General features: G+C 42.0%; 1 protein-coding gene across 7 annotated transcripts in view; it reads right to left on the reverse strand.

Moving 5' to 3' along the window:
- GRIA1 (glutamate ionotropic receptor AMPA type subunit 1) overlaps positions 1–24,536 on the reverse strand; it is a 264,606-nt gene that overhangs the window by 124,945 nt on the left and 115,125 nt on the right. The gene's annotated exons all lie outside the window — the stretch shown is intronic.

Below are 24,536 nucleotides of genomic sequence, written 5' to 3' on the forward strand. Positions count from 1 at the left end.
AAAATTGGCGTTGAGAGCCACAGAGAATAAGCAAACATGGAAGGCAGGTTTGACCAATAGAAAAATGCCAATATCAATTCTGAGATTGAGAAACTCAGCCTTGGGTTGCTGGTAAAGTCGAAGAGCTGATTCTTAGATGTCTATATTGAGTTAAGCCCTCCCAGGGAACTAATATTACAAACTCATTTTTTTTTAACCAAATATATGTTTGTTCTGATTTTTTTATTTCTTCTTTTTAAATTAAATTTATTGAGTAACATTGGTTAACACTTTGCACTCCGCTGTCCCCTCTCAGGGGACATCGGAATTCTAGCATATCACTTGGATGTCCCCTCTCAGGGCACATTGCAGTTTATTAGTGATTACGGGGAATTGAGTTATTTCAACGCACGTTTCCGCCGCAAAGTAGCGTCGAGTAGCTGGTAGCCAATGTCCAGAATGGTTCGGAGTGCAAAGGGTTAATATCATTATATACTGTTCACATGCACAGCATTATAATTTGACACATGTGTATTGTGTGCTCCCCACTAGAAGTCTAGTTTTCTTCTATCACCATATTTTTGACCCCTTTACCCATTTTGCCCTCCCACCACTCTCTTTCCCTTTTGATAATCATATTCCTGTTGTTAAACTTTATTTTAATATATGGTATTGGATGAGTGTTCATAGTTTTTACCCAGTCAGGTGACCACTCCCAATGCCATCCTTTATATCTAAAAATTACCCTCCCATTATGAATGGTGAATAAGATGAGTCTTTCTCATCAAATATTAATTACTCTAATTAATCTTTAGAGTAATTTAGAGTAATTTAAAAAATTTTTCACATATATTAGCTTATTGAGTCCTCATCATTACCCCCATGACTTTGTTATTATCGTTTTTTTTAAAGATGAAAAGTTAATGTTCTTAGATCCTTCATTCTCTTAACACATTACCTGCTTGTATATTTACCACATTGCTTTGGATATGAGCCTCAAATATTGCTCAGTAAAAATTTTCCAAATATGTTCCATGAAACCTTAATCCCACAAATGCACTTTAACAACAAAAAAGGGTTTCTTTTTTCAAATAAATTTTAGAAATTATACACACCTTATCCTCATCTTGGATGTTCATACCACACATTAACTATGTAACCCAAATTTTGTCAAATATATTTTCCCTAGGACTTTTAACTTGTTTTTAAAGAACATTTTGGGTCATGCTGCACTAAAGAATGAAATTAATCACTGGCACCCAGTTATCTCCTTTGAGTCTCAGTTCAAAGTCAGTTGCAACTAAACCACACAAGTCATCTGTCCAACCTCCACTGAAACCAGCATGCCACCTACAGGACACCTGGCAGGTGGTCATTAACATCTGCTTGCATACTTCCAGTCCTGGGCATAAACTTCCGATGAAGGTGCCTAGGCCATGGACTGACCACTGTTTGAGACCAGAACCTCATTGAATGCCTGCTTTTGATCCACCCCACAGCCTGCCTGATAGCTGAAGGTAGTCCTCTTTATGGCATTTTGTTCTTATCAGTGAAATCTATTCTCCATCCAGAAGCCAGAAGGATCTTTGTAATTAAACAAAACAAAACACATTGCTTCCCTTCCTTATACAAAATTTCTCAAAAGTTTTGAGGTTTTGCATTTTACACAGGACAACTCCCCAAGCATGTGAAGCATGTGTCCATGACACAGAATCTAAATGACCTGCCCTTCTGACCCCTCCTATCTCACAGCACACCTTAATTTATGCTCTAGCTACTCTGGCCTTCATTCTGCTCCTTAGGGCTCTGTGCTCATTCTGCACCAGAGTCTACAGTAATGCTGCCATCCTCTACCTTCAGTGCTCTTTCCTTATCTCTTTGCAAGCATCACTCCTTTTCAGCAACTGTATCTCAGCTCAAATTTCACTTCCTAAAACAGGCTTCCCTTATCCTAAATGGTGACTCTCCCCTCCCCTTAAACCTACCTCCCAGTGAGTATCACATGTCTTATTTCTCATATTTTACAATAATTATTACTTTAAATCATTTTCTTTATTTGCATATACCTGTGGCTGCTTGGGTCAATATTAATTTCTCCAAAGCCAGGATAGTGCCTGGGTCATGGTAGGTGCTTAATAAATTTGATGAATGAATGAATGCTGAGTGCTTGATGAGAGGGTCACATAACTCAAAATAAGGAATAAGGAGGAGCTGGGCCCCAAACAGAGGACTGTTGGGTCACCTTGGACTTCCTTCCTCTGAGGAAGCTGTTTATCTTTCAACATTTATACTATTTTCTCTTTCACCCTAATAAGGACATATCTGCTCATAGCAGACAATAGGCACTGTCATTAAATGTCTATTATAATTGCCAGAATCAAGATTTCCATAAATATGGATTTCTTTACCAGCAAGCATCCATCGTATATTATTCTGCCCATGTTAAATATAGATTTGTCAAAAAGCACAATCCATCTTACTGGGAGAAGTGAACATAGGAAGCACATAAACCCTATTAAAATATTATAATATGTTCTCCACAGTATTTTAGGGTGTCTTCTCCCCTTGCTACAATGAGATATTATCCTGTGGGTTAGAAATCATATGTTCCCGCTCTATTCCCTCATGTCACCTACTTGGTTTCACATCTTTAGTTGGGCCTCTGGGGGCATTATGGCTGGTACTTCTTTTGAGAACTTTAGAAGGAGAGGAAGAAAGGATGAGATGGGTGGCAGAAATAGAAGGGAATAGATGTGGTAAAATCTTTGGCACATAGAGACTAGGATTTTCTCCTTCCAAATTATCTCCCTATTTTTTCTTTTTACAAATCTCTCTTTCCTTAAACTGTTCTGTATTCTTCCTCTAAGACTAAATGGGTACATTTTAGTACCCCTCCCTAAAAGAGCATGGCTGGGAGTAGCCTGGCCTGGATTAATTTCAGTGGACTCTGGTCCCCAGAATTGCTCAGTGTCTGATGACCTTCATTTCATGAGCAGGAGAGAGAGAGGGAGGGAGGGAGGGAGGTAAGGAGGGAGAGAGAGAGAGAGACTCTGTAGGCCCAAGGCTTTGGGAGAATGCAGTCATTGATTAAAAGTTGAAAATGTAATTGATAGTTGCAAGTCATTTCTTTGAATCTGTCACAATAAGTATTCAATGTGAGGAGATAGCAGGGTCTAGCAGGAAAAGTACTAGATTAGATGCCAGCAGGTCTGGAGGTCGCTCTTTTTGGTTTTCTCACACATAGCACAATACTTATGTGACCTGGGCCTCGGTGATCCTGTATGTAAAAAGATGGTTTGGATGCCATAATATTTAATGTCTCTTCAGGCTCTAACATTCTTGATTTTAGCCTAATTAATTGAAAAATGTTTAGTGATTGACAGCAATTTAGTTATTTGCTGGTCAAACTTAGAGCAGCTTCTAGTGCTCATTTTCAAACCCAGAAATCAGAGGAAGACTGTGAGTTCTTGGATTCAACTGTAACAATCCCAGCACTAAATATAAGTGCATTCGAAGTCTGAGTTTCATTTAAGATACAGTCTTTAACCCACTGTGTGAGTTAGTTACCTAGCAGACAGTAGATGAGAAGTGGCAAATCAGAAAGGGGGCTAGAGGTGGAAACTGTATTGTTAGATACAACAACCAGGAGGGAAGAAATGGGAGCGTTCAAAGGCTGCATCGGAACTCTGCACAGACTCACACTGATGCTGAGTCAGAGCAGACTAGCCTGAGCCTGGTACCCTCCATTTAAGATCACAGTGCTGCATAGAATGCCTCCGAGAGTAATAATTAAGAGCTGACATTTGAGCACTTACCCAGTGCCAAGAACATTTCCTCGCATTAACTCCTTTCATCCTATGAGGTAGGTTACAGATTGGGAAAGTGAAGCCCAAGAGTAGGGCAAGGCAAAACCAAGATCTGAACTCCACAATCTGACTACAGGCCAGAGCTCTTAACCTCTGTGCTGTGCCATCCCTCTCCCTACACAGTGTTGGAAAGTAAAATCTTGGCACATTGGTCAGCTTCTGTTTCTAGAAAATCTCATGGAGCACACTAACTTCCCCTAATGCCAGATAAAGAAGCGTTACTGCATTAGGGTCTGTGGATACTAAAACAGAAGAAAACTGAGTGGTGTGCTCGATGCAGACCCTGGGAATCATGAAGGGAACATATACCACATCTGTTCTTCTATTGGTCCATCCATCTGTTTATCCACCCATCTATTCATCCATCACATGACATCCAACATCTACCACTCCTTAGGGAGTAAAGATGCAATGGTAGCCCATTGTGGCTCAGTGGTTGAGCATCCATCTATGAACCAGGAGATCACATTTTGATTCCATGTCAGGTCACATGCCAGATTGTAGGCTCGATCCCCAGTTGGGAGCGTGCAGGAGGCAGCCGATCAATTATTCTCTGTTATTTTTGATGTTTCTATCTTTCTCTTCCTCTCTGAAATCAATAAAAATATGTTTTAAAAATAAAAGATGCAATGGCAATGTAGGCGGTCCATGATCTCCAGGACTGTCACCTTGACATGGGAGAGAGGGACAGCTAATCAGGCAACTACACTGCAGCGTAAATTCTGTGGGAGAGATGAGTACAGGGCTCAGGCCTAACCCCAGCATTTGGTAACCTCAGAGAAGGCCTCCAAGAGGGTATACCAGCTTTGACAGTAGAAGATGAGCAGAAATCAGCCAAGAAGAAAGGGGTAAGGGCAATTCATGTGCATAAAGCATATTCCTGGTAGAAGAACGGTGACAGCAAAGACTGGCAGAGAGAGAAAAGACACAGCACATTCAGGGAATCCTGCCAGAGTTTCAGATGCCGAGTTCTCTGCCTACAAGCGATTCTGTAGCAGAATGCATCCCCAAATCAGAGCAAGTCAAAAAAGGAGGCCAGGACTTCCCTCCTGGGGAAGTAGGAGGGCAGGGGAACGGGTGAGGGCAGGAAACCTCCGCACTACAAGATGCAGGCTGTCCAATTCCATCCTTGGCTCACTCAAACCTCTTTGATAATCATTCCTAGTTAAAGCAGTATCCACTTAGTATCAATAAATCTCCCAGCCCTGGGCGCTGGCCCTGACAGCTCTCTCCAGGGAGGGAACTCCTGGTATTAGCAACTCCCTTTTTATTATCACTTCATTTAAGGTCTCTCACACAAACATTTCCCCAGGCTCCTGGCTCAGATCCTGGAAATGGCACCCTCCTTGTAAATAGTGGATAATGAGGTGACAGGATGGGTTCATTTTGGGGTGTGTGTGTGTGTGTGTGTGTGTGTGTGTGTGTGTGTGAAAGTGTGGAGATGATTTGGAGAACTTTTAGACCATTTTAGACCCTTACCCCCCTCCGGGAATACTTTTATCCTTATTGGTGAGAATGACATTCTTGATCTGATTCTAATCTTGTGACATCAAATGTGCTTTATTTCTATCACTCAGAAGACAGTAAAAGTGCCTCTTCCTTCCATCCAACAATACTTTCTTGTATCTAAGATCTACTACTGGCATACAATGAATAATAGATGCAAGTTGGCCCCATCCCCTCTAAACAACATCATAGTTATTTAGAATTCTCAGATGTGTCCAGGGCTTCCTTCCCATTGATTAGATAAAAACCTTATCAGTCATTTGTTAAATTCAACAAATATTACTAGTAATCGGGCACCAGGAGCTAACATTGCCAGAAAATTGGGATACATAATGACATGAAACAGATGTGCTTTCTGCCGTCACAGAGTTGACACAAGTTCAGTACATTTTATGTCAAAGGAAAGAAAGGAGTACTTTGAGTGAGTAATAAGGGGTCAACCATAGAATAAATTATCATAACTAGGATTATAGCCAGTGTTGATTGAGCACTTAGCACAGGCCAGACAGGATGCTAAGCCCCTCATATCAATATGCAGGTAGAAGGACCAGTTTACCCAAGGCAGTGAGATAAGAGAGGAGGGGACCTTCGACAAATTCCAGGAAGGCCACTGTGGCTGGAGGAGGAGTGTGGCACAGAGCTGGAGGTGGGTGGGGACCAGACTGTCCAGGGCTTTGCCAGCATTGAAGAGGTTAATCAGTGTATCATGGGTCAGAGTTGCATTTCACTTGGCTTTGGGCTCATCTCAGCTTTCCTGGGCTTTTTTCACCCTGGCCCTGGAGGCCCAGGTGGGAAATGGCAGCAAAGGGAGACACAGAAGAGGAGCCATGTCTCCTGCCCAGATTTGTGCACTCATAAAACATGAGTATTAATTACCAGGCAATGAAAGCCAACAACATGTGAAATTAATAGTTAGATAGTGTGAAGTCTCCAGTATGTGGACATCATGTGAGATAGAAGGCTTGTGGTATACTGGACACCACGTTTTGCTACAAGCATGCAAATGAAATAGACTTTAAAGTGGAGATTGTCAGACACCTGTGAGAAGTCTTTTTTCTAGACCAACAGGTCCTAAAGATTGGGTACCTTTTTAGCACTAACAATCTGTGATCCTATAATTATTCCTGGATTAAGTATTGGTCAAGGAGAAGAGCACACACATATATACATGTGTGTCATTATAGGAAATATCTTCTTCCTATAACACTGCATGGGTACATAGTGATAAGCAGTTTGCTGTGCAGGTTGAAAATGTCCTTGTTTTAATCCATTCAACCACATAAGGTTTGAGCTATTTAATGGGATCTAAACCTTTTTGCCAAGGGAGCAACTGGGTGTTGCAGGAAGAATACTTGAAGTTTGTCTGGGTTTCAGATGCCAGCCTAAGAGCACAGATCTCATTCTCTGATGGTCTCAGGTAACAGGGAGTGGCAGGTTTCAGTGGGCTGAAACATAGTGGCCACGTTGGTATATTATATACCAACCATGGTTGCTAGATGGTCAGCCTAATTTAGAAGACTGTGAAACAAGTAACATCACTAAGCATTTATGCTTATTTCCTGTCCAGCTCTGTACAGAGTTCTGCACATTGCACATAACAAGAAAAAATGACAGAGTCAGAGGGCCTTTACCTTCAAGGAAGCTTACACACCTCCACTGTGGTTGAAAAGCTATAAATACACTAAAATTCACTTGATAATGGTATAAATAACAATAATGAGTTCATCTAACTCAAGAAAAGCCTTGGAAGCAAGATGAGGTCAACTATCAAGAATTGTATCAATTGATTAATATTAGCAAAATTATTTACCTGTACCAAAAATACCATGTAGTCATTATGCACTGCCCTCTAGAGATTGTAAAGAATATACGCTCTTTGAGTGCAAAAGTATTATCTGTCTTATTCACCATTCTTTGCCATGGTGTCTAATCCATAGCAGCAATGACTTGATTATACATAGATCCTTACTTAAAGTGTTCAGATGTATGTGACATTTATGGAACTTCTAACATGGTCTTAGACTTTGACTTATATTATAAAATACTAGCAAAGAGAAATGTAGGAGACATCTGTTAGTTTTATATGCTCAGTATCTACCCCTCCCTGTTCATAGCACTGTATTGTATTGTATTGTATTGTATTGTATTGTATTGTATTGTATTGTATTGTATTTAGCTGCCAGTTTAGGAAGACATTATCTAATCTTAGGAATATAGTTCGTTTGCTCTGTCTTCCCTTGAACTAGGAGTGCACCAATCCATACCCTGAGCAAGGCCAGTCTCAAGCTGTATTGCGCAGGTAATAGCGAATGGCTGGAGCAGTGGTAACACTCTGAAGAGACTGTCTATGAAATCCTGACATCTGGATTCCCAGAGCTGCTGCAATGCCTGTTTTCTCTAAGCTCTCTCTCTCTCTTCTCTTTCTCTCTCTTCTGATACAGAGATTAAAGAGGCTGAGGGACCTCCTTCTCTCTCTCTCTCTTTCTGCTTTCTCTCTGAGAGAGGTCCCTCAGCCTCTTTAACTTCTGTTCTTGCAACCAAAGAACCCACATTAATAAAACATGAGTGCTAGATAAAAATTAATGAGATACACACTTCTATGGTCATCTAAAAGAAAACTAGAGACTGTGAGACTATAGCTGGTAATGGGGAGCGATGAAAGCTTCATGGAGGAAGTGGCATTTGAGTTGAACCTTTAAAGAATGGAAAGGATTTGAATAGGAAAAGGCAGGAGGCCTGTACGGGCTGAAGTAAAAGCACGAGTGAGGGCCCAGTGCCTACAGCAAGCTTAGAAACATCTGAGAGGCAGCAGCACCTACACTAGAACCCAGGGAATGCACTGTCTGTCCCATGTTGGTAGTCCCATTACACATGTCAGATGCTTCCCTTCCTATTTTCCAACTCAGTGAGTTGGCAAACTTACCCGCCACTGTGTTTCTCCTCTATTAACTTAAACCACTGGTTGTTAGATCCAAAAGGTCTGGTGAGTTCAGCCTGTATTGACCCTCTTAGACCAAGATGATGATATTCTAGAGCTTGAAGGTTACCCAAGATACCCATGAAGTGCCCTGTATACTCAGAGTTATGTGATTTTTTTTCACCTTCGTCCTTACTGTTCTTCTTTTCCCTATACTATGTCCACACTGGCCTTCTTTCTGTTTATCAAGCTCATCAATCTTTTCCTTCGCCTGATTAAGAGCATTTGTACTTTTGTTTTGTCTGCCTGAAACTGTTTCCCTGGCCCTTTGCCTAGCCAGCTGCTTCTTATGGTTCATTTCTCACCTCAAATGTTAATGCCACAGAGATGTTCTACCTGACCATCTTATCTGAAAAAGCCATTCTATGCTATTTTCTTTGTAATACTTTCAATATCCAATATGATTTTGTCAGTTTGTAATCATCTCTCTCCCCTCTCTAAAACCCAAGCTCCAAGACAATAGGGCCTTGTCTTGTTATCCAGTGTGATAGCCCCTGGTGCTATCTGCTGCCCAGCACACACTAAGTGCTCAGTTAGCCTGTGTTAGATGGATGGGTGAGTAGATAGGTAGAAGACGGAGAGAAGAAAGAGAAAGTCCCCATATATAGAACTACACATCACCAACGAGTATATGAGTTTTATTAGAGGTTCAAACACACCAACCCCCCCGCCACCAAAAAAAAAAAGGTTTGAAAAACATAAATTTAGTATAAACTCCGTTGTTCAGATGGGGAAATGCAGTCCAGAAGGCCCCAGATTAGCTTCTTTGAATTCACTTTTCCAGAATCATAGCAGGCACTTGAAGAGTTTTGCAGTAGAACTTAAGATCTATCCATCTGTTTGTCCTTCCCTGGCTCCTGGTTTCATGTGTCAGCCCACAAGATGGGTCTAATTCAAGGACCGGTGAGCCCAGCCTTCATCTAATTCACAGCCTCATATATAGTATTATATTTTGGGGTGGCTGGCACTATTTGGGAAAAATACTATTATTTTTATTATTATTACAGTTATGTCAACATTTGAATGTTTACTATGTGACAGATCTGGTTCTAGGCACTTCACATGCATTTTGTCATTTACTCCTTACAACCACCATTTTTTTTTCTATTTCATGCAAGAGGAAGCAGAAGTTCAGGGGGGTTGATTAATCTTCCATGAGTTATTCATGTGATGAGTGACAGAGCTAGGGGATGAATTCAGGTCTGTTTTATTTCCTAGTCTGTGTTTGAACTATTCTGCTCTCTTTCCTGAGCTTTTGTTCCTAGATAATAATGCCAGCCAATACTGAACACTTCCTGTACCAGGTACTATACTAAGTTCTTTGCACAAAATCCTTGTCCACTAACTTAATTGTGTGGAGTAGGGTTACAGTTATCATACCCATGTTACAGAGAAAAAACTGGGGCTACTTAACTTGACCAAGGTCATATAGCTCAGAAGATTCAGAGCCGAAACACAGGCATTCTAACTTCAGAGTCATAGCCAGGTGTCTGAAGGTGTCTGAAGGTGCCTAGTATCTGCAAACATTTTTTTGGCAAAAGGCCAAATAGTAAATATCTTGGGCTTTGTGGACTGTATAGTCTCTGTCACATCTAGTCAATGTTGCTTTTGTAGCAGAAAAGTAGCCAACAACGTGCAAACCAATGAGTGTGAAACTTGAATTATAGCATAAAACCTTATTTATAGAATAATCAGGCATTGGGGTTAGATTTTGCCTGTGGGCTATAGTTTGCAACTCCTACTTTATGCTACTCTGCTATGGGATGGTAAGTAGCCTCAAATAGTGACATTTTGGGTGAAGTAATAACTTATAGTGTATTCTATGGTTTTCAAATTTGTCACATCCATTTCTCTTGTGAATACCCAGTAAAGTAGGTAGGGCAGGAATGACCATTGGCCCCTGAATGAATGAGGAGCCAAGGATCATGAAGCTGGGAAATGTTGGAGACAAGTATGACCCCCTATCTTTCTTTTTCACATCCTGTGGTTTTTCTGTGGCGACACTATGGGGAGGGCAGAGGAAAGGAACCCTGAGAGAGTCAAAGTCAATGGATGATAACCCAATTCAACTGCTCACCTGCTTCTTTACAAGAGCTAGTTGGACCTTGAAGTTTACACACACGCTCCAACTGACATCTGATACACAGACAGCAAAACAGCAAGTAGATGAGTGCTTCTAAATTCCAGGCCTCCTTTCCTATGCGCTGGCCTACTTCATACTGGAGGAGATCTTAACACTGCCTTACAGCTAATGGCTACTCTGTTGTGATGGCAAAAATAAAAATATTTTGTTTCTTACTTGCCATTCTTTCCATATGAAAATCATGCATATAAATGGATTTTCCCCAGCAGAGCAGCAAGCTTATGGTGCATGGTAGACCCATCAGCTTGATTGGCACTTGTCAATCAAGGCAGTTTTACCAAGATCCACAGATGACAGCCTGAGGGTACCCTAAATCAGTGAAATTATTTTTCCCTGCTAGGAATGTCCACTGATGAGGTGAGAGGATAAAAATGAAGGATGAAAGGTAGGGAAATAAAGAAGTTCCAGATTTCAAAACCAAATGACACCACCAGAAACCAAATCCTACTTCCTCTGATATCTGAATTCACTTTTGACCTCTGCTCTTGGCTGATTTCCTGAGCTGAACACAAACCAAATGCAGAGGTGGATACAAAAGAACAGCTGAATTTTTTTTTCTTGCTTGCTCTTCTAATCCATGGTCTCATTAAAGCGTGCTGAGGATATCGCATTTAAAACAGATGCACAACCAGTAGTCTTGCTATGAAATGTAAAAAATCTTGCTTTTTCAACAGGGATGTGAAGAGCAGTCACAATAAGGCCACTTTACAGTATAAGGCTGCAAGCCTGCCTCCCTGCCTATCTCTCCAAGTAGGCTCTGAGGCCACGCCCCTTTCAGCATTGGTTTCACACTGTTTTTTATTTATTTTTTAAATATATTTTTTATTGATTTTTTACAGAGAGGAAAGGTGAGGGATAGAAAGTCAAAAACATTGATCAGCTGCCTCTTGCACAACCCCCACCAGGGATGTGCCCGCAACCAAGGTACAAGCTCTTGACCAGAATCTAATTGAACCCAGAACCCCTCAGTGCAAAGGCCAATGCTCTATCCACTGAGCCAAACCAGTTTGGCTTGTCTTTGTTTTTACCTGGCAGGACTATTCAAACTCTCTTGCCTTGGGGCTTTTGCACTTGCTGATTTCCCCTAGAAAGCTCTTCCAACCCTCTTTGAATGGTTGAAGCACATTCTTCAAGTCTTAGCTTTAGTATTCTCTCTTCTGAGAGGCTTTCTGTAAAATATATATACTGTCCCTTTAATATCCTTTGCAGTGCCTTGCTTATTTTCATCATAACTTATCTTTGTCTTTAATTATTCTGTTTAATTTAAAAAAAATATTTGGGTAAATTTCCCACAATAAGGCAGGGATCATGACTACTTTATCTTCCAACATAGTTCTGGCATCTAGCACAGTGCTTGGCACACCGGAGGAAGCAAAATGAATGAATAAACAAATGGAATGAATGACCATAGCAGCTGGTTGTTCTTTATAGACCTTAGTCAAGTTATTTCCCCTCTTTGGAGTTCATTTCCTCATTTGTAAAAGAAGTGAGATTCAATTAGCTCTAACATTCTTCTGCCTCTGAAAGTACACATTTTCTTGCATTTTACAGATGGGAGAGTTAAGGCAGGAAAGCATGCTGTTCAGCCCAGGGACAGGCGCTCTGGTTCCCTAGACAGTTTTTACCAACTGAGAGTCTTTAGCAAAAGCCCAGCTGCCTTCTCCACAGAGACTCTCTCTGCCACCTCCCTGCTATTTAGTTTCCTTGTTCCAAAATGATGTTTAGTTCTCTGTGTACCACAGTTTTATTCCCTTTTCAAGAGTTCTCAAAACATAGGATGAAATAGCTCCTGCTAGGAAATGGTACAGGCTTCTTGAATTCCAAATGAAATTCTGAGAACAAAAGTGTTTCTCACTATGCTGGGTGTTCTCTTTGTATGTCCCTGATAAAGAGTTCCAGGAGTGGGTGGGGGTGGAAGTTGGGGGGAAGGCTGATATTTAAACTAATTCTGGGGAAAACAGTGAGGAAGGAGGGAGTAGAAGGCACAAGCACAAATATAATGTGGAACTGGTAAGAGCATTTGAGGAAGATTGAACATGAATATAATGTACTAATCGTCTTGCTTTGACATAATGCACCCACAGAACTCTGTGAGAGAGCCATCACTGGTTCCAGTTCACCTCTCCAGGCTCATTTTCTAACAGTCCATCACACACCAGAGATCCCAACCACACTGCTGTGTGCAGCAAACTGTTTCCTTCCAGGTTTCCATGATTATGCACATATTCCTCAGAAATGTCCCTCCACCCCCAGAAAACGTGTACACATCTTTCAAGACCCCAATCAGATATGACTTGAGTGGACAGCCTTCCCACCATTCATCCTCTGAACTTCTAATGTACTTTCTCTCTTAGACTTATCTCCATACTCTCTGAATTAACATTTTCATGTCTGTCTTCTTCATCAGGCTGAGTTTCTTTAGGGCAGAGCTGGGTCTAATTTTTTTTTAAAGTCTTACAGCCTAACCTAACCTTGATCTTATAGTAGATGTTCAATAACTGTTGAATAAATTTTGGTTTGCTCATCTGCAAATTAAGGGCAATAATACTTGCCTTACCTGCTATGAGATTATCTAAGTCCTAACTTCATTATAATGTGTAATGTACATGTAAGCCATCATTTTATTCAAATTGCACAATGCAAGTAGGAGGCAGACTGAACAGAATACTATTATTCCCTTATCCAGATGAGCTTTCAAAGGTTAAGAAGCTTTCTTTGAACAGCATAGCTATGAAATACCAAACTAGAAGAAGGAAATCACGTTGCTTGACTTTTGGTAGCATTTTCCCCCATCAGATCACAAATGCCTTCCAAAGATTTGCTGGTAAGTTTGGCCATGCTGACTGACTGACTGACTAAAGAAAACAGGTATATAAGTCCTTCTGGAAATGTCACAAATGCATCTACTACTACCATTTTTCATAACCACCACCACTCTGGCCTAGGGTTTTATTACTACTCAAAATGCATACTTATTGCACTTTGTCACTTTCCTTAATGGCTGCCTCCACCTTGCCCACTTTCTCTTTTTCCACACTTATGAATCCTTCACTTGTTCTTTTGAAAATGGAAATCATATCCTGTCATGAGCTCCTCAGAACTTTCTCATTGTGCTTTAAATAATGTCCACATTCCTTTGTATGACCTCTACAGGTCCACATAGTCTGAGCCCTGATGACCTGAACAACTTCATCCATCATTTCCCTTTACCTTGATCACTGCTATAGCTACTCCAAGATTCCAAAGACTCCCCTCATGCTGTCCTTCCATCTAGAAGTTGTCTCCTACTTTCACTTACTCTTCCCAACCTTCAATGACCACCCTAATTAGGTCACCCACTCTTCTCTGTTCATCATTCAGATTAAGTTTGTTTTCTTCACAGCACTTTATTCAGTTGCAATTACAGTAGAAGCCCTCTTATCTGATGCATTGGGGACTGCAATTAGATTATTTGAAAAAGATGGTTAAAATGGAGAATCACCAAAAATGACTCATAACAGGTATTTTTTTTTAGCTTAAAAACCCCTAAGTGCACATGTATTTATCCATCTTTTGATGTAGTGGGGACTTGAAGACATTTATAAAATAAATGTAAGTACAGATTTTTTTTTTGGTGTTTTTCTCCAATCTTTCAGTGTTGTCTTGCCTACACCTACTATTACAGTATTTTTAGTGCTGCATCTTTGAACCTTTCAAAAGTTATTTAACTTAGTTTTCAAAGAAATAAAAAACTTTGTACTCATATTTCACTAGTTTACATAGTTTTTAGTTGCATCCCAAATATAACAAACTACAGACATGTAAATAGGTTTAGAAACAAACAGAATTGACTCCTAGTATTCCTCTAACAAAGTTGATGTGAGTAGAAATATATGGGCTGACCAGGAGTTTTCAGTTCACCTAAGGTGTCAGTTGGGTTGTTTACAGAGAGAATGGAAAATGCAAGTCAATCCAAAAAGATGATTGAGTAGAAGTGGTTATGAGAGATTTAGTTGCATCTGATTGTTGGCTTGTTGGTTATCTTTCCCACTTTTAGGTTGTAAGTTTGTAAGGGTTGAGCCTCTTTCTCTTTAACTTAGTATGCTTACCCAGTGCATTGCACAGTTCTTGGCATTGAAAGGTCCAGTCAGTGCCAAAATTTGAATAAACGAGTGGACCATTTCTCTCCTTAAACAAAGACTTCTGTTTCTTCATCTGTAAGAGGATAGGCATGGACTATGTAAGCATGGTCATTTCCAGATCCAGATTCTGTTACGACTAACTGTGTATTTCTATATTCCAAGTTCTAACTTCTTCCATAGGTTCTACACTCAGTTAAACCATTACATTATTGTCCTTTCTCATGTCCACACATAGAACAAGCATTACTGTGGCCATACCACTACTCTCCCTCCCTGCTGAGGCCATTTTTTGGTTTAGGATGACCCCTCCCCAGTGCCACCTCCAAGGGAGGTAAAGAGATGGTAAGGACAGTTAAAGGCTGTGGTGCTAGAGGTGTGGAATCTCTGCTAGACTGTTTATGGAGTGCTGTGAAGGCCTAGGGCTACATTGAGCATGAGTAGGAGAGACCTCTACTCTGAAGATCTAAGTTGAAAACATGCCTTATTCGAGACATTGGGCAAAACTCTTCTCCTACTCCCATTGCTGTGGGTTGGTCTTTTCTGGTCCCCATAGAGCTGATATCCAGAGAGCCAAGATTAGGTGAGAGAAGTTTTTATGGGTCCTCTAGCTTGTAGGAGCCCACCATGTGGCATGGCATAACAGCTACCTAGTAATAAACATTAGGCTTTTTAAATTTTTATTTTTTAAATTCAGAGAGGAAGGGAGAGGGAGAGATAGAAACAATAATAGGCTGCTTCTTACATGGCCCACTACTGAGGATGGAAACTGAAGCCCAGACACGTGCCCTCCTAGTTCATAGGTTGATGCTCAACCACTGAGCACCCAGCCAAGCAGGCTTTTTCTCCCTTCAATTTACCCCTTTGCATATTTCCTTCTCATATGTAAGAAAAAAGGAGAGACTGAGAATTTGGGGATCCTGGTTACCAGCATAATAACAATGGCAACAAATGATGATGATGGTGGTGGTGGTGGTGATGATTTCTAATATTACTAATAGCTAATAGCTTTTTGCATATAGTGAGCTCTTTGATTATAGGAACAAGATTACTTTTTAAATCTCTGTAAAAGCCCTAGAGGATACACACTAGCATTTTTATTATTGTTGTTATTGTTATCCTATATAATAAAAGAGTAATATGCAAATTGACCATCACTCTAACATGCAAGATGGCTCCCCATGTGGTCAAATATGGCTGCCTTCATGTGGACATAACATGGCCTCCACAAGATTGCCTGCAGAGGAGGGAAGTTGAGGGAGACCAGGCCTGTAAAGGAAGGCAGTTGGGGGTAATCAAGCCTGTAGGGTTGGGCAGTTAGGGGTGACAAGGCTGGCAGAGGAGGGCAGTTGGGGGTGACCAGGCCTACAGGAGAGGACAGTTGGGGTGATTAGGCCTGCAGGGGAGGGCAGTTGGGGGTGATCAGGTTGGCAGGGAAGAACAGTTAGGGGTGACCAGGCTGGCAAGGGAGGACAGTTAGGGGTTATTGGGTCAGCAGAGAGGGCAGTTGGGGGTGACCAGGCCTGCAGGGGAGGACAGTTAGAGGCAACCAGGCTGGCAGGGGAGGGCAGTTAGGGGGCGTCAGGTCAGCAGCGAAGCAGTTAGGCATCGATCAGGCTGGCAAGGCAGTGGATAGGGGATGATCAGGCTTGTAGGTGAGCGGTTGGGAGCCAGCAGTCCTGGATTGTGAGAGGGATGTCCAGCTGCCCATTTCGAGCTGATCCTGATGAGATTGGGCCTATACGGGAAGTCAGACATCCCTTAAAGGTCTCAGATTGGAGAGGGTGCAGGCTGGGCTGAGGGACACACACCTGCAGTGAGCCTCTAGTTATTTTAGAAATAAGGATTGAGGCATATGTAAATGGAAGCATAGAACCAATAATGGTAGACAAGAATTCAAACTTATGTCTATCTGATACAATGTGAGTTCTTACCACTATACTAAATTATCTTACAATGTACCTAACATCATGATATTTGTTGAATAATTAACATATTAATTTAACATGTAATATGCGATATAGTATGGAGAAACAAAAACTAAGGCCCCTAACTGTAAGAGGAACATTATAATATGATGAGGGACGCAGACTCAAAACTGATAATAAAATCGGTACAAGAGAGCCCGCTGGTGTGGCTCAGTGGTTGAGCATTGACCTGGGAACCAAGAGGTTACAGTTTGACTCCAGGTAAGGGGAACATTCCTTGGCTTCAGGCTTGATCCCCAGTAGGGGGTGTTCAGGATCAATGATGCTTCTCTATCCTCAGTGTTTCCATCTCTCTATCCCTCTCCCTTCCTCTTTCTCTGAAAATCAATAAAAAAAAAAAATGTTAAAAAAAACTGTATAAGAAAAAGTGAAATAAATTCTACAGTAGAAGGACAGAATGTCCTATACCTCAGGAGGGAAATCAGGGCAGACTTCCAAGATAAGGGTCTTAAAGAACAACCACATTTTCAAAAGTCCAAGGCAGGAATGCCTAATACAATGCATGTACTTTGTCTTCCCTTTATCCATGCAAAATGTCACCTTCATCCATATCCTAGTATTCTTTCTCATGGAGCCCAGGTATAGCTTCAGAATCCTCCTCAACCCAGTCACCACCACAAATCAGCTACAGCTGTTATATGAGCTTAAAAGTATTTATATGCTTGGTCTCAGGGAAACAAAAAAGGAAAAGTCTTATTAGTCTCCTCATTTTTACCAAATTTCTATGTCAGTCATCACAGTCATTTTCCACCTGACTCTCCTTACTTCTCAATGCCCAGGCAGTTTAAAGTATTTTCAAACTTCTCAACTCACTGGCTGTCAACTGAACTGCAAGCTGTGAAGGCCCCACATCAGTACATGATGCTGTGAATGTGTCCTGAGATGTCTTGTGGGATCAGGAAGTGCATGTACAATGTGGACGCCCAGGAGGACTGTATTTCAGCTATACTCAAAGCATGGAGGGAGGTGGAGGGTGAAAGAGAGGCAAGAAAGTGCATCTCTAATCTCAAAAGAACCCAAGTCTCCAGAGCAAAAGCAGAAAGAACATGGGAAACAACTAGGGCCCACCTGCCTGTGAGTCAACTATCCTTGGGGTCCAGTGCACAGGCCCATCCCTGCCAGGCTCTCTGCTGGAACTTGACAAGTTTCTTCCTGTCCCTGGGCCTCACGGTCCTCATTGGGAAAACATAAGATTTGGCTGCAGTTTCCTGCAGTCCCAGCATTCTCTGATAATTCTCAGTGGCAGAGTGATGAATAGGAGAGAACAACTCTGGGTTGTGGAGCAGGCAGGATCCTATCCCAGGAGCTGACTAATGGCTCTTGTGCTTTTGCTACTGGATCTGACAATACATGCAGGAGTGCACCCTGCAATGTAGACCCTTACTGCACAAATAAGAAAGTAAAAAAAATAATAACTTGGTCTATTGTTTGGACAGGAATACCAAACAACACAAAAACAAAAAAGCAAAACCATGATTCAAAAGTAGGCAAAGGTGCTGGCTGTGCAAGGATCTGCGGAGAGGAAAAGGCAGAAGTGGTGAAGGCAGATCAAAATGAATATGTAACTACACTCAATTTTTTCAGTTGTCTGATATCCAACAGAGGCTGGTTAGCCTCAGATGTATCCCAGAAGAGCCTGGATGTTCACAGCATTTACTAAATCTTGCATCACTGAACACATACAGTAATCTATATTTCCCACAGCAATCTCATGAAGAAGGTCCCAGGTTCTCCTTTAAAAGAGGAAGATATCAAAGTTCAAGGTCACACAGACATGGCAGCTCTGGGGAGTTATTATCAGGTCAGTCACAACTTAAGCTTCATGCTTGTCGCCATCGTGCCTTCAGAAAAGCAAACATAGACAAACCGGCTTCCTCTTTACACCTACTCTCCTGTGATGAGGAGAACTTCATGACAGCCTCTTTCCACTCGTTCCAATCCTTTAAGATCCCACTCAAATGCCACCGCTTCTGTGAGAGCCTTAGTCGGAATCAATCCAACCCTCTCCTGGCTCCTGAAGCTCTTCACTTTTACTTCCATTAGCGCACTTAGCACTTCCTGCCTGGTGTTGGAGTTAATTGAGTCTGATCCTCCCTTCACCCTACACCCAAAGCAAGTTATTTAGACTTTCATTATGGCACTTAGCATCTTTCATTAATGCTAGCCATGCCTGGATTTGTCTCCCGTCTTATGCACTGAGCCCTTCCCTTGAGGACTGCTGCTGTCTTAGGAATCTTTCTGTGTACCTGACACTTAAAAGAACTTTGGGAACAGATGCTTTCTAAATAAGGCCGGTGAACAAAGCTGGATCTGTCTGATCTATGGGCTGAATTTTGTACATGAATTTTGTGCACCAGGCCTCTAGATTAAATAATAGAGGAAAGTGGAAGGAACAGCATGAACAAAAGTAGGAAGTCAGTAAGGTGCCTCACTGGTGTGCTTTCCTTGAACCATTTCATGGTCAGGGTCATTGGGCAATGTCAGGCAGGAGTCAAGGACTCCTGTGTGGAATTTCTGTCAGATAACTGAGGAGGTGGGGCAACTGACCTTTCCTCATGCCACATCTTCCCTGTGGTCCTCCCTCTTCCAATGGAGGTCTGTCCATCTTTGTGTCATCACTTTAGGGAAAGGCCTGCTTGCCTTACTCTGGAGCTTATGACTTCCTTTTTCCTGTGAGGGGAAAAAGGCTCTGGTTCCCATAAAAAATCTTTAGATATAATTTTTCAAGGGATGGAGGCTTCAAGGGCCACCTGGGACACTTAGTTTCATGTGCCCATGTTCACTCCTGGCTGGATATCTGAGTGGTTTAGAGCAAACTGGGTTTGAGGTGGACAAACTGGGTTAAAGTCCCCACTCTGTCCCTTGGGAAGTTAATAAGTCACTCTAAAACCTTTGCTTCCGCAGCTGTGCTACCGAAACAATAATAGTACCCAGCCAATGGAGCTGCTCTGAGAATTAGATGCACTTAAAATGTGTTCTAGCATAGTTCCTGGCTTCTGTTGTATCTGTTGCTGCAGTTGCTATTATTGCATTTTTGAGTAGTTGTGGTTGTGGTTGTGTTTTGTAAACACATCATCTAGCTTCTAAGAAACAAGAAGAACAACAAGCAGCTGAAAATGTTACCTCTGCAGCTCATAGGAAATGCAAAATCGCATGTAGCTTCTTCTAGTTGGGAGCCTAAGAATAGCTATAGTTATGTTTCTGCTTAAAAATAACTTGCATGTTTTTAGGCATTCAGAATCAAAGGTGCTTTAGAGAGCATCTCTATAAGTCATGCCCTTTTACAGGGAACTGAAGCTCACAGAGGGGAAATAACATTTCTAGGGTCAATCCTTCCAAAATCAGCCAAGTTAGGGCACTAATTCAGGTTTTCTGACTCCAGTCGAGTGTATCTCCTACTGAGCATCCCTTGAGCTGATGCCTTTTCCTTGGATTTAACCATCGTGTAGCCCTTTAGCTTTCCCACCAGTGTAACCTGGGCATCATCTGAGGATGCTGCTTTGCCCAGTATTGAGAAGACAACCATAACACATCTTGCTACACAGACACTAAGGTGAGTCTAGTTCTTTATGCTGACAAGTTTCCACTCCATTCTAACAATCCTGTGACATTACTCCTGCATGAGCCAATTCTACTGAAACTAATGTGTCTACATTAGTAATGAGGGTCGAGAGTCTAAAATTATATCTAAAGATTTTTTATGGGAACCAGAGCCTTTTTCCCCTCACAGGAAAAAGGAAGTCATAAGTCCAGAGTAAGGCAAGTCCTTTCCTACAAATGCTGTCCTTGGACTCAAACACTGATGGCACTGGCATTCTGGGGTCAGCTTCAACAGTGCAAAACAAGGAAAATAGGCTAGGTTTATTACCCTGCATATTGAGAGAGCAGAGTTAAGGCCTTGTATAGCTAGTGGAGAGGAGATGAAATGAGATTTTAGGTGGAAACTACCACTCAAGGTGCAACTGTGGGGAAGAGACCCCAATACAACCCACCCAGTAGCATTTATTCATGATGCAAAGTGGTTAGTCATTCTGCCCTAAACATGTGCCTACTATGCCTTGCACCTTACTGCCTTCCTACTTTTGTTCATGCTGTTCCTTCAACTTTCCTCTAATATTTAAAACTAGAGGCCCGGTGCACAAAATTCATGCATGGGGGTGTGGGGGAGCCTCAGCCTGGCCTGTGCCCTCTCACAACCCGGACCCTTTGGGTAGGGTCCCTAGGCCTGGCTGAGATCAGGGCCTATTGGGACTTTCTTTCCCCCTGGCTGCTGGCAGTTGGCACCACCCCCACCACTGCCTCTGCTTGCCATCTGTGCAGTGTGCCACCCCCTCCCCCCCTACTCCTGGCCCCTGCCACCAGTCGCCTCCATCTGAGGTTGACAGACATGTGGTGCGATCACTTGGCTGGCCTGGGCCTCCTTCTAGGGGTGATTGCTGGCTGGCCCTGCACACCTGCCACACTGTTGCTGGCCGGTGGCCTGGGCCTCCCTCTGTGGGCAATTGTGGGGCAATGGCAGGGCCCCTGACTAATCACATTGCACCCACCTTGGCTGGCCTGGTGCCAGTGAGTGTCATAGTGCAGGTCGTCTGAAAGGTTGTCCAGATGGTCGTCGTGCTATTCAGTCGTTAAGTCAATTTGCATGTTACACTTTTATTATTATAGATTATTTAGGATTTTGTATCATTTAAAACTTTTTATATGCCATTTTGTTGAATCATTATAACAACCTGGTGAGGCAAGTTACTTATTACTGCTATTTCAAATAAGAAACTGGAAGATTAGAGACACGAAAGGACTTACCCAGGGCCACAACACTCATCCATGCAGTAAGCTCTTTGCTCTTCTCCCTTCTCCAGGTTCAGTGACTCTCCATATGTGAGAGTCAGTAGAACCTCCAGACTGAGAGTGAATGTGGGCAGTGAATAGCCTGGGTTTGAATCATGGCATCTGCCACTCACTTGTGGTATGAGCCTAAGCCTGTTACTGAGACAGTCTCTGCCTCAGCTTCTTCATATGCAGGTTTGGGAATAATCATAGTCTTAATCTAAAAAGACTGAGAGGAGTAAATGAGCTATTATGTGTAAAGTGCCCAGAACAATGGCTGGCAACAAAATACATGCTCAGTAAATGTTGCTATAGAAACTACCCAGGTCTGTTTGATTTATCTTTCTGCCAAGGCTCATCTGAAATGCTATAAATTGTTATTCTGACTTTTCATAAATAGGTACGATTGCTGCCCCTGTAATCATTTGTTCTTTGCTCCCAGCACACAGTGTGTTCTGCTGTGCACTGGAGATATCTGCAAACTTGTTTTCGTCCTCCCACCTCCCGCTTGCCTGTGAGTGCTGTGGCACAGGAGGGAGAGCTGTGAGATCAGCATATCCCCTGCAGTTCCCAGTAGAGTGCTTGATGCCAGAGAGAAAGGCAGCCAGCAAATGCTAGTTACACTGAATTCAAGAGAACCCAGAACTCCAGTCCCTACTATGTCCTGTAATGTTAGGGCTGGAAAGGCTTCTTAGAGTTCAGCCATCCTGCATTGATGCTGGGTAACTGGGCTGCTGAGAGGGGGAAAAATACCTGTATGTAGTCAGGCCCCATGATAACAGAAATAGTAGAAACCAGATCTACCTTGGGCTCCCCCCAAAATCCTAGGCTATGTCTCTCTCCTTGGAATGAAGGAGAAAATAGCCCATGTACCTGAAGTAAAGAGGGAAGAATGGGACAAATGACAGCAATGGGACAAAGAATGGGACAAAGCTAAGCTTTGGCAACAACATTGCTCAAAGAATAGAGATGTATTAGGAACACACACCCAGGAGCCAACCAGGGATGAAGGACGTGAATAGATTACACAGCCAATAGGCAGTTTTTCTGAACTGACCTGGTATTTCTTTGCTGCATGAATGGATCACAGCCCCCAAAATGGAGAAGCTTCTGGGTCCTGAATATATTAAGTGCAAACCTTTAAATGGTTTTCTTCCTCTTTCTATTTCACATTTAATCTAAACTATAGTCCTCAAATCTTGAGCTCCAGACCGCTGTCTTCATGTTGGTATTTGTACATAGAAGACACTGAGATTACATAGATGCCATTTCCTGTAGTTCTCCATGTGATAGCTAATCTGGCGGGGATGAGAAAAGGTGCAGTCCTCTCAACCTCTCCCTCCAGAGCCTCTTTCCCACAGATTGCTGTCATGTTTTTTCATGACAAAATGTAAAATGAATCAGATAATTCTGAACTGGTCAGCATGACTTGACCAGGAAAATGTTTTGATTCCTGGTACTGTCAAATCCTGTCTTCCAAAGTAAGATAAGGGAAGTCTTAAAGTGATAAGCTTTTCCATCATCCGCCCTAGGGAAGGAGGACAAGGAGAATCTACTTTCTCATGGCTGTAAGTGGGGCTTTCGAAGAGCTGAATAAGCCTGCCCAGCCCTGGAGTGGGGGGCTGCTTGTTCAGATGACACCTATGGTTGACATTAACTACAAGCAGAGCCTCTGAAAATGGGGCACATAGTTTGCCAAGTTATGGTTAATGAGAGATGATCATTCATAAAACAGCCTTCCTGGGGAGAGATGCCAAGATGGCAAACAGCTCTGACCTTGGGGCTTTGGGGAAGGTTATCTTCTTTTGATCCATATATACAATACAGGATTCATTCTTCCAAAAATGTGAATGCTGAATATAAAAAATACAGTTAAAGTGAAGGTGAGATGGAGGAGAAGTGAGAAATACCTTTAGCAAAGGAAATTCATTTGGAAGTAATTTCCAACTATTGGCTGACTTGACTGTACCCATGGTTATTTTTATTTTATTTTTTAAAATTAGGACCAGTTTGGTAGTGGTTGTTGCTGTTATTACTATTATTTTGTTTCTCACATTGGCTTAATATACTGTGGAAACAATATTTGATTAGCTTTCAAAGAGCTTCTATATCCATCTTACAGACACTATAAGCTATGCGTAAATAAAATTTGGTACTAACTTATTATCATCTTTGCTTTTGAAGAACCACCTCAATCACTGATTCATATCAGTTTCCAAACTACTCCACAGATGAGCCATTTGCAATATATTTTTGGGTGGCATTTCTAAATTTAAGTTCCCCCTGGGCATGATGGAGCTGCCATGACACATATGGATCCCATTACTTGCAAACAATGCCATTTTCTGTCCAATCAACACCTTCCATGTTGATGGAAGTAACAGAGGTAAAAATGAAAACTGAATTGCCTATAAATTTAGAAGTTTAGTGGATTTAGAAGATTGATTATGCTTTACTGTTGTTCATTTTTACATTGTTACACTAAAAAGTGTCTTCACTTTTTAAAGAAAACTTTATTCCCTTTCTCACTGACTGCCCCATCGGCTCATAACCTCCTGAGCTGCCACTTACTACCACCTAGTAACATATAATAAGCCCCTGCTGATTCTGTCGAGCTCTACTTTCCTTGAAGTCAGAGACAATCTTTCCATGAATAAGAAGCAGCCCTGCTGATCTCTCCCTCTTTGTGCCATGCAGTGCAGGGTCAGCAGGTGCATGACACACATACTCCCTTCTTCTGCACCCAAGGCAGACTCCACTAACTGATCGTGGCATTCTTTCCTGTTGCACCCAGTCAAGTCCTCAGAGTCCTCACCATCTGCATTCCTGGAAGCCACTCCCAATTTATCAGAATTGACAGACTTGACAAAAACTATTTTTTGGCCTCACCTTAGTGCTAAAAAGCAACGGTTTTAGAATCGGACCAACCTGAATTTAAATCCCAACACTACCACTTCCTTAATACGTGACCTGGACTACAGCTATCCACGTGCCCAACATCTCATATTTCCCCACCCTAAAATGACCAGTCCTCTCATGCTTCAGAAGCCTAAATTTAGGCATTTCCTCCTTTGAGAAATCTCTATTTACCCAGGACCCAGTGTAGGTGCCTCAACTAGGCCTCTGCAAACA

This window comes from Pipistrellus hanaki (genome assembly GCF_964339955.1).
Source record: "Pipistrellus hanaki genome assembly, chromosome: 5".
Classification (NCBI taxonomy): domain Eukaryota; kingdom Metazoa; phylum Chordata; class Mammalia; order Chiroptera; family Vespertilionidae; genus Pipistrellus; species Pipistrellus hanaki.